We start from the raw sequence: 14,871 nt of genomic DNA, 5'->3' as shown, positions 1-14,871 counted from the left end.
TGCTGGTTTAAAGAATTGTTTGCAGTCAATGTGTGTTTGTTAGGAACTGCAGGAAAGATACATACCCATTTTTCAATATTCACACCAGCTGAAACTAACACATCAATTGAGCCTCTAATGACAGTAATATGCAAATCAGTCCATGTTTGCATATTTGGCAAATGAGGCAGAAATTATTCATAAATGGCCTAATGCCTTGCATGCCAAGTAAAAAATGGCATGGCGTGTATCTTACAGTACCCATGTAAGGAATAAAGACAAACTATTGAGGTCTTGATAAAAGGTTAAAATGAAATGTGAAAAATGTGTTGTATTGTCACATTTGGAAAAGAATTGTCTCACACAATGTACAGAATAGCCAGTACCTCACTGTAAAGTGAAAATGTAGTCAACAGTCCTAGAATCTGGATTGATAAATCCTTCTCTTTCATCCTGGGTCTACATCATATATTCAAAATTCCAAAATGTCGAACACCATATGTTCGAACTTGGAATTTCAAATATTGAAAACATCGAACACTCAGAATAGCAAATTTTTTCCCAGGGAAAAAATTTGCTGTTCCGAGAAACATACGCACAACACAAGCACACCAAAATAAATAAACCACACACATACAGTTAAGAAAACCCAACCCTGCACTAAACCACACATACATTACTAACTATCCACTTACCTTAACCTGCACCCTACCCTTAAGGTCCGTAACTATCGCACACATACCCTACTAATCTATACACAAACTAATTAATACACACACATACAGTTAACAAAATACAACCCTACACTACACCATACATACATTACTAACTATACATTTACCTTAACCCGCACCCTAATCCTAACTCTCCGTAACTCACGCACCACAGTGGAGGAAATAGCAAAGCAACGGAAGGACCCACTGAAATCTTGCCCTAGGTAAGTTTTCGATGTTCCGGGGCTTTGCTATTTTCACCATTCGATATTTTGGGTTTGATGTTTTCACATTCGGCGTTTTACCTCTTTGGAATTTTGATAAAAGTTCTGTGTCTCTGATTCAGCAGTAAATAGCACAGCAAGACGGTGTGTCTTAGGAAGACTTTGGATCCAGCACAGCATAGGAGCAGAGCGCGCAAATTAAAATACATTTTTCACCTTCATCCTGACTATAGCAACAGTAGTCAGTAAATCCTTCTATTTAGCACAACTAACAGCTAAAAGCATATCACCCATGTTTAAAGAAGTTACCATCCCTCTGTATGCAACCTAATTAGACCAGTGATTGAGCACAGTGCCCTATTTGGGATATACTCTTCTAGACATGTTAAGCAACTGGAAAGGCATCAGAGGTTCCTAAACAAGAAGATATCTGACTTTGTAAGCTCTAAGGAAAGGCTTGAAGTGTCATACCATTACTCAGTTTCTTATAAGCTGTTGCAAGCTGACCTATGCATTGCATTCTGCACCCCATTAGAAGCTGTTGCAAGCTGACCTATGCATTGCATTCTGCACCCCATTAGGGTTCCTATACTCTTTGATCTCCTGTATCTTCATAAGTCAAGTAACTTCACATATACCAGAAGCAGAAACTTAAATTTCCATCATTTCATAAATAAAGCCTACTGGAGAGATAAATGTATTGCCTAATGCCTACCCCACCTCTGGACCATACTTTCCTTGCAAGTTAAACCAAGTTGCATCATACTGTCCTTAAAATTAAACCTGAATGATTGGAAGAAATTTAGTCCAGGACTGACCAGCTTTGCCCTCTTTGAAAGGGGGGGGGGGGGTACAGCATATGTGTGTTTATTTGTAAATCTTAGATGGTCCTGTGACTCATTTGTCTCACAGTTCATGTGATCTTATAGCAAAGGATCTGTTTGTGCTGGTCAAAGTAAGTAAATCTAGATCAAGACAGAGCCCTACTAAGAAGGAAATGGAGATGTTTCTTGATGGTGGTATAAATGTCAGTATTCAGCTGTCAAATGAAAATCCTGCACCTACTTAAACCAGTCCCTTTATGCACAACAGTGGTAAATTGTAGCTGCAGTACAGTTTAGATGAAATGTCTGAGCCTGGTTTAACATATTCATTTATGTTTCCTCTTAATGTTATGTCATCTTGGAACCACAGCTACATCCAAAACTAGGCGACCTAGGCAGTTGCCTAGGGCCCTCTGACCATCACAACATTTCATTTTAAAATTAAGCAATTTAAAAAAAAATGTTATATTTCCTCTTTAAGGACACACTCGTGTCTACAGTCTGGGTGTCTTAAGTACAATGCAGACACACACAGGATGTAAGTGGATGCACTCACCTCTATGGTCTGTGGTCTGTGCCGCTCTCACATTTAAATTCTCAAAGGTATTTTTGCTGCCATGAACTATCTTCAATTGAGACTCTGTGTGAGTCTGTGTGTGTGTAAAATGCCAGAGTTAGGAGTGGCAGGTTAGTTAATTAGCTTACTCAGGCTCTAATCCTGTACCTTACTTCAGAAAACAAGATCCTTAATCCTTTACACCAACTACCAGACTGGTTGTTTGTCAGAGTTGATTGAAATGTAGGGGTAGTTGCATTTTTCAATGAATGTGAGCATCAATGGAACCGAAGTTTATTGCTGCTTATGCTGTCTGTTTTCAATGTGCAACTGTTTGTTTAGCAAATGTCTATCAGTGTTTGTGCTAGAGAATTTGGAAGCAGTGTTATTAGCACAACAGGTAGGATACTTGTCTTTGATGTAGAAGGCTGTGGGTCCTACCCACACACCATGTGGATGGATTGCTGATACTTCAATGCACTTTAAGAAGAGGGTGGTGATGTTGCTGCTGGATAAGATATTAAACCAAGGATTCATCTAACTGCATTAATGGTAGCTGCTTTCAGATCTTTTACATCCACCTGCACTAGCAAAAAGAGTAGGATGAACTTCCCTAGTGCCCTGGCCGAATTTCCCCTAGTAGTATAAATACCATCAAGGGTCTTTCTTGAAAATAAGTCATTAGCCTAGTGGGACTAACCTAGTTGAAACAGATATTTAAATTAAAATATCTCTGCCTTCATTTCAAAATTAAAGAAAACATAGCATGTATGCTGACAGTTTTGACCAGTATTTATGGCAATGGGGGATAGGGACAAGTAATGGGACACCAGAATGGCTGTAGAGGGAGGCTTGGACCATTCTCCTACCTAGGGCCTCATTTGACTATGATTCGGCTCTGCTTGGGACACCTCTATAGTTACATCCCCAAAGCGTCCTAGTGTATTTTTTGGAATATGAGGTGGAAGATGTGTGTGCATGTGTGTGTGTGTGTGGGGGGGGGGGTGGGGGGTGTAATTAAGTGCCTTCTGCATGCTGGAGAGTGGGGGACCATTTCTAAGGAAGACCAGGTAATCTTAATATAAAATAGTTTCACATTGGAGATGGGAATAAATTGTGTGAACAGTAAGAGTCTAAGGCCCTAGCCTTCTGAAACTCTTACTAGTAGTGCACTTTTGTAAAGATTGCCTTGATAATTTTAAAGGATAGAGGTTTTTATATGAATTTGGAATGTACAAAGGTTCAGTTGTTTAGACAATTTTAGTCTTGTAGCAGGTTGTCACGAGGATGTCAAGTAAATGCATCTGATTTAAGAAAAGGGATTTGAAATGTCAGAGGTCTCTCTTTGAGTAAACAAAACCTGCTCCAGTTAGTTTACCTGCATAATTACAGGTTATCATTCTACTAGTAGTTGTGTGGCTTTAGTTTGCAAATTGAAAGCTGCTGTGTGTTTTACCGCAATGTATTACATCATGTATGCTGATGGAGTACACTCCAACTTTTTTGCCCTTCTCTCCACTGTGGTGTGACCATGAAGTTGGTATACATAATTCAGAGTACAGTGGGAGTAGATTCTCCCACATGGGTGCTGCAGGGGAGATTGCACCCCAAGCAAAATAAGGGTTTTTTTATGTTTTTTAGTTCACTGTTTTCAGTATTACATTTTTGATAAACTATGAGCTGAAAAACTGGCTGTTTCTTGATGGGTAGTTGGTTAACCTGGTTTTCCTGTGTCTGTTGGTGGTGGTAAGGGAATGATTATTATGAGACTCAGTAACCTGGTTATAAATGGGTAGGAGAGTTTCTGTAAAAGTATGAAGGTTGCCTGTATTCATAGATCTAAATCAGAAAACATTGTGTGACATTCTGAAAGACTTACTAGATAGTCTAGTAAGTTAGAATGTTTGACTATTTAACTTGGAATCTGTGTGGCAGTGCAGAGGTTTAAGGTTCTGAGCTGTTAAAGAGTTACTTCCAGTACTGTAGTACAGGGTTTGTCTCTTTCTACTTCCATTTGCCTATTGTGTGAAATGCAGCAAATCTCTTATCTTAACAGTTTTCCCAGGTCACTGCTGAAAAGGGGCACTTTGTCCAGTGGGATTACCCGATTAACAAAAAAAGTAAACTAAAAAAAAAAAAATCACCAGTCAAGTACATTTTCTAGTAGCTGGGGTAGCTGGGGGTCATGGCATGCTATTCCAAGGCAGTTTCTATAATATTTCATTTGATTACAGGACTTGTTCCCTTGAATAAAAACACTTTTCACTTCACTTGGCTAGTACAGAGGTGGACAACATGTGTTGCATCTACCTTCTGCAATTATTTTTGTTCTTCATATGCCCCACCAGCTAACGTTTGTGCCCCAGCTAGAACAGCAGCTTGGAGCTACCACTGCTGCTTACAGACCACAATCTCGCAACCAGAACTCAGGCATCTTGCAGCTCTCTCAGGCTGCTGCTCAGACTCAAAACCGAATGTGTGTTCAGGCAATGTACAGCAGACCTGCAGAGAGACTGAAGCCGCTGGCTGACACTCAAGCACATATTCACTTTGAGAAAGATAAGCACATTATCCATGGGGCAGGAGAGGTAGGGGTGTGGGAATTTAGGTTAGGTTTAGGCAATGATTGGGTAAAGGGAGTTAGGTTTAGAGAATGGGAAGGGAATCTAGGTTTAGGTAGAATAAGGAGGGGTTTAGGGTTGGAAAGTGAATAGAAATTTAGGTTTAGGGAACAGGAGGGAAGTTAAGGTTCAGATCTTAGCAGGGAAGTTTAGGGTTAGGGAGTGACTGGGTAATTAGATTTAATGTGCAAGAAGGGGATTAGGCTTGCAGAGTGGAGGAGGAGTTTAGAGTTAGGGAATGATTATGGACTTTAGGTTTAGGGACCAGTTTATGGTTAGACAGGAATTAGGGAACTAAGGTTTAGAGAGGAAGAAGAGAACTTAGGTTTAAGTAATAGAGGAAAGTTTATGGTTAAGAAGTAAATGGGAGGTTTAAAGTTAGGGTTAGGGACCAAATATGAATTTCAGGGCTTTACTTAGGGTTCTGAGAGGGTAATATACTTGGCTATGGAGGGATATGTAACTCACTAGGATCAGGCTAGAGGGAGGTGGTGTACCTGCCATAGAGCAAGTGACATTGAGCTAACAGCATCTGAACACTTTCAGTAGTCTTCTGTTGAGGACCATCATATGTGGGGTCCTGAGAAGTTAAACATAATGAAGTCTTTGAAAGTACCTCAGAAGAATAAAATAAATTCAAGTTGTCAAGCACTGTGTAAAATATATATTTGTAAGAAGAACCTGTAATGAATTATATTATTTACTTTAAGCAAGAAGCAAATATCATAAATGTAATATATAAAGTGGAATACTGACATATTAAAAAATGTATGTACAAAAACAGGAATAAACAGTGGAAAGCAGTTTTTATAGGGGTTGTACTCCCTCTATACATTCCAGTTTGGGTACTCAGGGTCTACATCCCAATTCCTGTATTTACTGCTTCCAATATCCCATAAACCTGGGACAAAGTTAAAATGTACAAAACATGAAGCTCACATCTTCTGTCTTCTTTGTGTTGTGTGATCTTACCATAAAATGCAGCACCTGCCAACAAAGTAACTTTGACTTATTAAGACATTAATACTATATACATTCAATTACAGCTATGCACTGCTTCAAGGTTTGATAACAGAATGAATGATAATCAGAATTACAACAATTTTAATAACAAGACACTGTTTCAAGATGGAGACTTCTGTACACAAGCAGGAATGCAAAGAATTACTTCTGTGTACATAGATAGGGTGGCAGCTACACCCAAGAGTATTCCTGTGAATATGTCGGGGTAATAAACAGTGATAAAAGACAAAAATGCATGGAAAAGATGTACAACAGTGATGAAAGAGAAGAATGGAAAAGAAAAGCATCAAACCTTTCTTGTGGGAGTGAAGAAATAATAAGATGCTATAAAATAAACTGGTTAAGGAGGTCAGCCATTTCTTACCTGGTGTCAAAATGCATATTATTCTGCTTGGGAGACGTACTGACTTTGCCATGTGTTGATACTTTTCAAATACTTCTCTATTTCCCCTGTAAAAGCATAGCTCATTCACTTAATTTAAATCATGCAGGCTGTCTGCTTGCATAATCTAAAAAGAAGAAATACATTCAGCTACCTGAGAAAAGAATCCTAGGGGTTATGCAAAATTTATTTTCACAAGACTTTGGTGTTAAAATCAGTTGTCTTTTCTGTATTCAGATTGCAAACTATGTTTGCTGCGTTGATTTTTTTTTTCAATATGCCTCATACAATGAAAGGACTTGACATACAATGAACTGAAACCATGTGAGGTAAAGCTTAGAGCAACCAATGTGCAATACTTCCAACTAAGACTACAGAAACGTTATCACTAGATGCACAATAATATAACACATTTATTTTAGATAAAAAGAAGGCTAATGATTTAAATCAAGTAATCTAATGTGTTTATTTCTATTCTATCAGTTTATGACAAAACAAAGCTGATTTTTTCTGTTTGACAATACCTGAGGATTGGATATTCTGTCCTTTCTCAAATGCTGCCATTAATCACATTCAGCAAGAACTGCTATGGAAAATGGTATTATGGGTATAATACTCCCTAAATGTAATATATCAAAACTACAAAGCTGAATATATGTGCTTGACTTTTTCTACCTCATAATGTCAGTGAGGACATGGCAAACACTTGAGTATGGTTTCATCTTGTTTGCATCTGCCTCTGTCAAATAAAACTACCACCCTTCAGACCTTCTCCAATAAAATATATTCATTCATATCTAACTTACCATAGAATGACCACTGCCTTACTCTTTTAAAGGTTAAGTGGCTTCCAGTACAGGCCAGATCAAATCTTCTTGGTTCCTTACTCTTCAAATATTTAAACTAGACACCTCCTCCCTCTCTCTCTCTCTCTCTCTCTCTTCCAAAAACGTTACTGCCACACAATCCTGTAACACAAGAAGCCAATCCAGAAATGGTCCTTCCATGCAGTCCCCTCCTCTCAGACTGCCCTTTACTAGCCATTGCTTCTCTGTACTGACCCCAAAACTATGTCAGTCACTTCCTCCTGATTTAACTGATTACACAAGGTACTTCATGTTCAGGCCACAACTCACAATACTTGTTAAAACAGTTTGAATGCAATTGTCTAGCTAAAGGACACATTACATAAACCAGTATTTACATCTGTGAAGTACCTATACCTCCTACATACCTGATCCACCTGAGTAACTCATTCATCCTAAATGGTGAATCAGATTACCACACTTTTACTGTTCTAAAGCCACTACACACAATGTTGTTCTCTGTTATGTCTTACTGGTCTTTGTTAGCTTTTCTAACCTTGCTACTACTGCCCATGGCTCCATTTCTTGTACTTCTCCTACCTTAACTCTGGTCTCCTTTTTGTATTCCACTTATCTTAGTGTGCATATATTTGGTATGTTAGATCTGCCATCTACTGGTGTCTAGGTTTGCCATCTTTCGTTGTGGCTAAAACCAAACTTAGGCCACACCCTCTCACAACCCCACCCATTATCCACCCACTTTCCATCGCTTTTTTGATGTCATTGTTGCATCACAGGAGGGGGAATGCTCACTTTTTCCAACTGTGATGCCATTTTTGCAGATTTACTATGCCTTTTTGTAAAAAAAAAAGTATGTGATTTTTTTTTTGCTATCCTCAGCAACAGTGTGTATAAAGTTTGCTTTGCAATCACACTTTCTAGGGCCTATTATTGCTAACCGAAGTACATTTCATCTTTTTGAATGTTTCTCCCTTGTCTATTACATTAAAATAATTAGTAATATGGCTCAAACAAAACTAGATTAGATATGTTTTGCTTAAAAATCCATAAAAACTTGATATGTATATTGACTGATGCTTTATCTTCACATATATATTTTTATTTATTTAATATTTGTTTACCGGGAAAGCCTGACTAGGACAAAGACTATTTTCAGCAGACGCCTCCAGGGAAATGCTCCAGATGCATGTCTTTGGAATGTGGGAGGAAAGAGGAGTAACCAGAGGACACCCATGCAAATGCAAGGAGGACATGCAGACTCCGCATAGAAGGCACTCAAAACGAGAATCAAACTAGAGACCCTCTTGCTGTGAGTTGACAATGTTAACCACTGCACTGCCCAATAATCAGGCAATTTCTTTCATTGTTACTTAAACAGACCATCCATTGTAAATATCTCATCAAGGTGATGGAGCTGTACTGCTGTAGTGAGTGATCTGCTATGCTACATAAGATTACACTGCATGTGTCCTTTTCATTAAAATACTTGGCAGGTAAATTGTCTTTAAGGCATCCCATTGTTCAGTTCTATATAAGTACTTAGCACTACAAGAATGGTAAAATGTAACAGAATTTCAATTATTTTGTGCATTTGCAATTAAACTCTAATTACATCACTGTATGTTTTAAGATCCCTTAACTATGTATTTGTCCTAAAATCTGTCATATGTGGTCAAATAGGCTCACCATCAGTAGAAGGAATAGTGCAATCTGGTCTAGATCCAGCCACAATACAAAATTAGAAGATTCTGCTGTAGAATTACATGTTCTGTCTGTAACAGATTTTGGATGGATCCCTCTTCAGTCCAAACAAGTATTAATTTGCTAAGAACCAAGATGTTTTGCTGGCAGTCAACTCCTTTTTGTACTGATCTCTTTACCTTTCAAAACTGTATTTGATAATATGTATATTGTGGTCGAATGTTCATCTACCCTTCTATTCTACTGTACCTCTCTCCATAAGAATACTGCTGATGCTTGCCCGTGTTTTTCTTTTATTTGGTCATTCCACCACTTCTTACATGCTTTGCACATTGGTCCTTTGTCCACTGTCAGGTTTATCTATTGTCCTTCCTTCTTTGTCATGTTTAACTATATTCTGTACATATTCCATGAGGGATATTCTTTACTTTTGATCTTTAACATCTTTCCTCATCTTCATAAAATTCATTTTTCTACTCTCTGCCAGCTTCTGTTTTCTTCCTCTGCTAAGAAAATACTACATTTATACAGCAGTCATTATCTAGATGATGTGCTGTAATCTATGCTTCTGTATATACTGTCTATGACATGCCTTGTGTATTTCTGTGAACATTGCCTAGGATAGGTCTTGATTTTTTCTGTGTATATTGCCTACAGTATGTCTTGAGTGTTTCTGTATATACTGCCTATGACATACTTTGTGTTGCAATTTTACCATTCATTGAGAAACTCCTCATAATGGATCTTCAGGTCATTTTTGGCTAGTCTATTTCAGTACCCAGAATGTAAACGAGAGCTAATTTTTGCTGCTGCATACTGTTATCATATTGAATTTAGGCAGCATGGTGACTTAGTGGTTAAGGATGATGTCTACCAGCTGTCTAACAGCACCAGAGTCCACCATTTGATACTGATTTCTGATTACTGTCCAGGTGGAGTTTTAAACTTCTCTTCATATATTTATGTGTTTCGTTTGGGTATAATAATTTCCTTCTACCTCTGCAAAACTTTCTAGTTGAGTAAGTACTCTTAACTCTCTATTTATATTGCATTTAACAATATTTTAATGGTCTATGACATCTGTGCAAAAGTCTATGAGGAATCAGTTATATTAGCCAAAAGATGGGCAAATAAATGTTTGGTAGAATTATGAAAAATGGTTCACTGATGTAAGTACTTGCTTGCTGTGGATGCACATTTCTTTATACTTCTGCATAAAGATACCCACACACACTTTTATATATGATATTATATTCCAGGGAACAAGATAGCACCATTACTTTGAATCAAAAAATGTAATAATTAGTGTATTTGTTTGATTCCTTGATTTTTCACTCACAAAATTCGGCCACAGAGAGTTAGTCTCCTTCTTATACTGCAGACATGTTTGCTAATAAATGTGTATCAGCTAAACAGAAAGTCAGACAAGAATTTCTGCAAACCGATTACCATATTTTCTCATTATTAACTCTGCGACCTCTTAAAAACAAAACGAAAATAGCTTTGAGCATTATACCTACAAGCTGGAATCTGCCTGGTAAAACCCTGCTTGCCAGGCTACTGATAGCTTTTCAGTATGCTTGCAGTCTTCATATTCATAATTCATCTTCTCTGCTCACCAATGACTCATACAGTACTGGTATTAAAAGTATACATTCATCTGCATGCAAAGCAAGCTCTTATCTGCTACCATTCCTTATCCCAAGTGACTCCAAGAGAACAATTACAGAAGAAAGGCATACAGTCGTCATTGCTTATAAATAATTCATGCTTTCAAAGACAGGGGGAAGAATAAATGTACTGTCATTCTTACCTTAATCACGACTAGATTATCTAAGGCCTACCTTTTGAAGTTTGTAAAAATTGCAGATGCTCTGATGGCCCAACAACTGACAACTGGTTTGTCTTGTAGTAATCTAAGCATCAAATCAACTCCTTATCATTTCTTTCGAGGTGTGAGCATGATAGGGCTGTAGGATAGCCTTATTCAGGAAATTGTTGAGATGAAACAATGTTGCTCTTCAAAGAGTGGCTTATACATATAACATTCTTTCAGCCTCTGCTAAGCACTACATATGTAGGCCTACATTTGCATAAAAACAAACCAAAGAACAAAATAGCATGGCTTTGCTAGAGAGGGATGTTATTTCTTGTCAAATGAATAAGTCAATGTTATATTATTACTGAACACACAAAATTATACTGAAGATATGAGTTTCCCTAATCCCTAGTCATTAGTTTTAAAATTTTGCTATTTATTTCCCAGAATGGGTCAGTCCCATTAAAGACTCAAGGTGGTATTTTTACTGACTAGAGAAAATTTCTTCATGACTGTAGAGCAATCCCTCTACTTGTTTTTTGATATGTGCTATGGGATCTGTTACTTTCACCCATGCTCGGACAAGCAAGTATTTGCTTTAATGTTCTGTCCAAAGAACAACATCTTAAAGATGCAGCACTTCCCTTATGTGGCTGTGCCATGCTAGTACTGCAGCCTGAATCTGAGTACTTACAACTCTCATAATCTTCTTGGAGTTTATTTTATTTTTCTTTATTTTATCTTATTTTATTTTAGAGAATACATAAACTGGACCACTGTGGTACCCTTTCAGTCATGACCTGTGTCTTATTATTTGCTTACTTTAAGATACCAGATACTTGAGGAACCAGAATTATTATGTACTAATTCATCACATTTAATTTCCATGCCATTTGTGAGCACAAGTTTAGCACGGAACATGTGCATCTTGCCAGGGTCACTGTCAGCTTAGCACTACCCTAGAGTGAGTTTTGAAACTTGTTTAGGTTCATATGAACATGATCAGTCCTACACATCATGATGATAAGGCATTATCACATCTCTTCTCCTTTCTCAAGAAAGTGACATTTTGTTTTGAGTTTAAAACATGCACATTTATCTATCATTTGTATGTACATACATTTCATTTTTTTGACAACATGCAGAATCAAAAGCACATGACATTACTTTATAACAGTTTCAGTTTTTCCTTTGCATAGCAAATATCAATGCTTTTACCAACCCTAAACATACTTTCATGTTAGCAGACATTTTATAACTTATTTGCTCCTGCAACCATAAGATGTCTCTGAGACCTCACTGGAAGTCTTTTCCTATGCCTTCTGGAAATAACCCTTACAGGTTGTGGACATGAAAAGCTCATCTTTTGTGATAAGCCATTATTGGTAAATATGTATGCTTCAGGTAGATGGTGAAAAGTCTGGTTGCTAGACTCCAAAGACACTCCTCTTATTTCTTCAAATTCTACTGGGCACTGCAGTTTCTTGTCCATTTGTAATGATTGTCTATTGTCTTCTCATTTCAGACAATCCACAAATGGACTGGATGTGTCTCTGATTTCTGCTTACTACAACATTGCCATAAGTTTGAATTCCACATGGTCTTAATTCTACAGATTTGGCAGCACTCATACCTGTTTTTTTTTTTTTTTTTTCCATTGCTTTTCCCAGTCTAATTTTAGCTGAACTGTTAGGTTGTAATAGAGACATCATACATCACATGTATGCTCCCCGCTTATGGTGTGGGGCATAAAAATGGTATACTTTTCTCAGAACTTTTTTGCCATCAGTCTGAATCCATCTTTGTTGTAAGGTTGCATGCCACCCAGAAAGGGAAAATGCCAGTTTAAGAGACAGATTCCCCATAAGGACCCTCATGAGCAGTTTTTGTTTTCCTTAGGTACTTCTCACGACAATACACTGTGCCCTTCTACCTAGAAAACCAGTGTCTTAAGTTGTTGGTACAGGGTACAATGGCAGAATCTTCCCAGCCTGATGGTCAGCCATCTGCTAAGAAAAGGACAAACATTTTGGGTTGGATTCTACTGCTGTACTGCCTCCATCAGATGTCTTTCTCTCAAGACTGGTGAAAGTCCAGAGATCTCCTGATTTGTCTGTCCTCTTCCAGGACCACTTCAGAGGCCAGCATGGATCTGGCTTCTCTGCTAAGCTTTCTGCTGTTCCTCCTGTTTTTGCTGCTTTGCTGGACACTTTTTAACAGGTTCCCAGGCTCCTGATTCCCAGCCCTGTATTATAAAATGCCTAATGATTGCAAATTTCTTTACAAGTTTACCTCTGTGGACCCCTCTGTTAATTCTGTTTCTTCTGATAAGCCTTCCAAACGTTTACCTTCTACTAAACTGCTTCCCTCTGACGAGGACAGCAGAACCATGGAAAGATTAGGTAAAAAGATGCTAGGTCTACTCAGACTCCTACAGCTCAGCAGCCTCCCTTTCCAGACCAGCCAGGTTCTCTTCTTCCTTCTCTCCTAAGCCAAATTCCTTTATCTCTTTATCTTTCCCTATCCCTTCACAATTGATTAAGGATCACTCAATATGTTTGGGTTCTATCCATCATGATCTGAAAATCCCTTCCTCTTTTTTTGGGCTTTCTTAGCCTTCTCCGGAACAGATGCCTAGACGTTCTTCAGAGCCTTTTGTCTCAAGGCACAATCCAAGCAGTTTCTGCTCCTCAACAAGTGGAAGTGGTTTTATTTCAGAAGGTTTCTGGTTCCTGGGAAAGAAGGCATGCTATCCCTTCAAACCTTGCTTCCTGTTGTTCTACCTCAGGCATTTCTAGTCTCTCTGGGTCTCAAGAATGCTGTCTCCATATTCCTATTCATCCCCATTTCAGGAAATTCTTACATTTCTCTGTTTCTTCCTTGCATTTTCAGTTCTCTGCTTTGACCTTTGGCCTCTCTACTGCCTCAAGGGTCTTCACTGAATGCCTTGCTCCTATGATTGCTTTTTGAAGGATGAAGGCAATACAGATGTTTCTTTATTTGGATGACCTGCTCATTCAGGCTTTCTCTTCAGAGACTTTGCTTCAGCATCTTCACTATGCTGTTTGCCTCCCTAGTTTACAGTGAATGCCAAAAATCCCTTCCCGAGTCCTTCTCAGGATCATGTTTTTCTTGGGTGCAGGCTCCAGACCATTCCTATGCTGGCATCCCTGCCACCTCCCAAGCCTTTAACTCTGACGTTTCTAAGGGCTCTGGGGTACTTGGCTTCTATCATTCATATGCTTCCTGTTACCAGACTTCAAATGAGAAAGCTACAGTGGTTCCTAAAATCAGTTTGTCTTCAACATTATAATCCTTTGGACTTTCCAATTCCTCTACTTCCATGCCTCAAGCTAGAGCTTCAGTGATGGGTTCATCAACTGTCCCTCACCCATTTCTTTTCAGCCTCCAGCCCCCACTCAGGAACTCTTTTCAGATGCCTCAGATGTAGGATGGGAAGCTTCTTTTGGCCGTCTAAATGTTCAGGGCCTTTGGTCCCTTCATCAATAGAAGGTCCATATCAATATCAAAGAGATGAGGGCTCCTCTTCTAGTTCTTTAGACCTTCTATTCTCATTCCTTCCAGGGCCCCTCAAAATCTTTACAGACAATACCATAGTAATGTGGTACATCAACAAGCGGGGGGGGGGGGCAATCTTACCTCTTGTGCAGACTATCTCTTCAGGTTTGGGATCAGGCTGCCCAGTATCAGGTGATTCTTCAGGCTGTTTATATTCCTTCAGATCAGAACACAGTGGCAGGCTCTCTGAGCAGGTCCCTAACACAGGCTCATGAATGGATGCTTCACAGAGATGTGTTTCTGGATATTGTCCACCACTGGGTACTCCTTAAGTAGACCTTTTTGTCCCTCCTCTAAACAGATACCCTCCTCTCTTTTGCACTAGAGTCCCATGTCCTTTGGCTAGGAAGGAGGACACCCTCTCTTTTTCTTGGAAGGGTATGTTTCTCTATGCCTTTCTTCCCCTTCCTTTCATATCGAGGGTCTTGTTCAAGATAGAACAAGACTCTCCCAAGTTCTTGTTGGTTACTCCCATTTGGCCCAGACAGCATTGGTTCTCCCTTTTTGTGTAGTTGGTCAAGTGCAGTCATCACAAGTTTCCTCACAGGGTGGACCTACTTACACAAGACAAGGAGTCTCTTAACCATCTCTACTTGTCCAATCTTCAACTGACACTGGAAGTG

This window comes from Protopterus annectens, chromosome 6.part0, assembly GCF_019279795.1.
Source record: "Protopterus annectens isolate FY-2018-M chromosome 6.part0, PAN1.0, whole genome shotgun sequence".
NCBI classification, from domain to species: Eukaryota; Metazoa; Chordata; order Ceratodontiformes; family Protopteridae; genus Protopterus; species Protopterus annectens.
Note: the sequence above shows the minus strand (reverse complement) of the source record.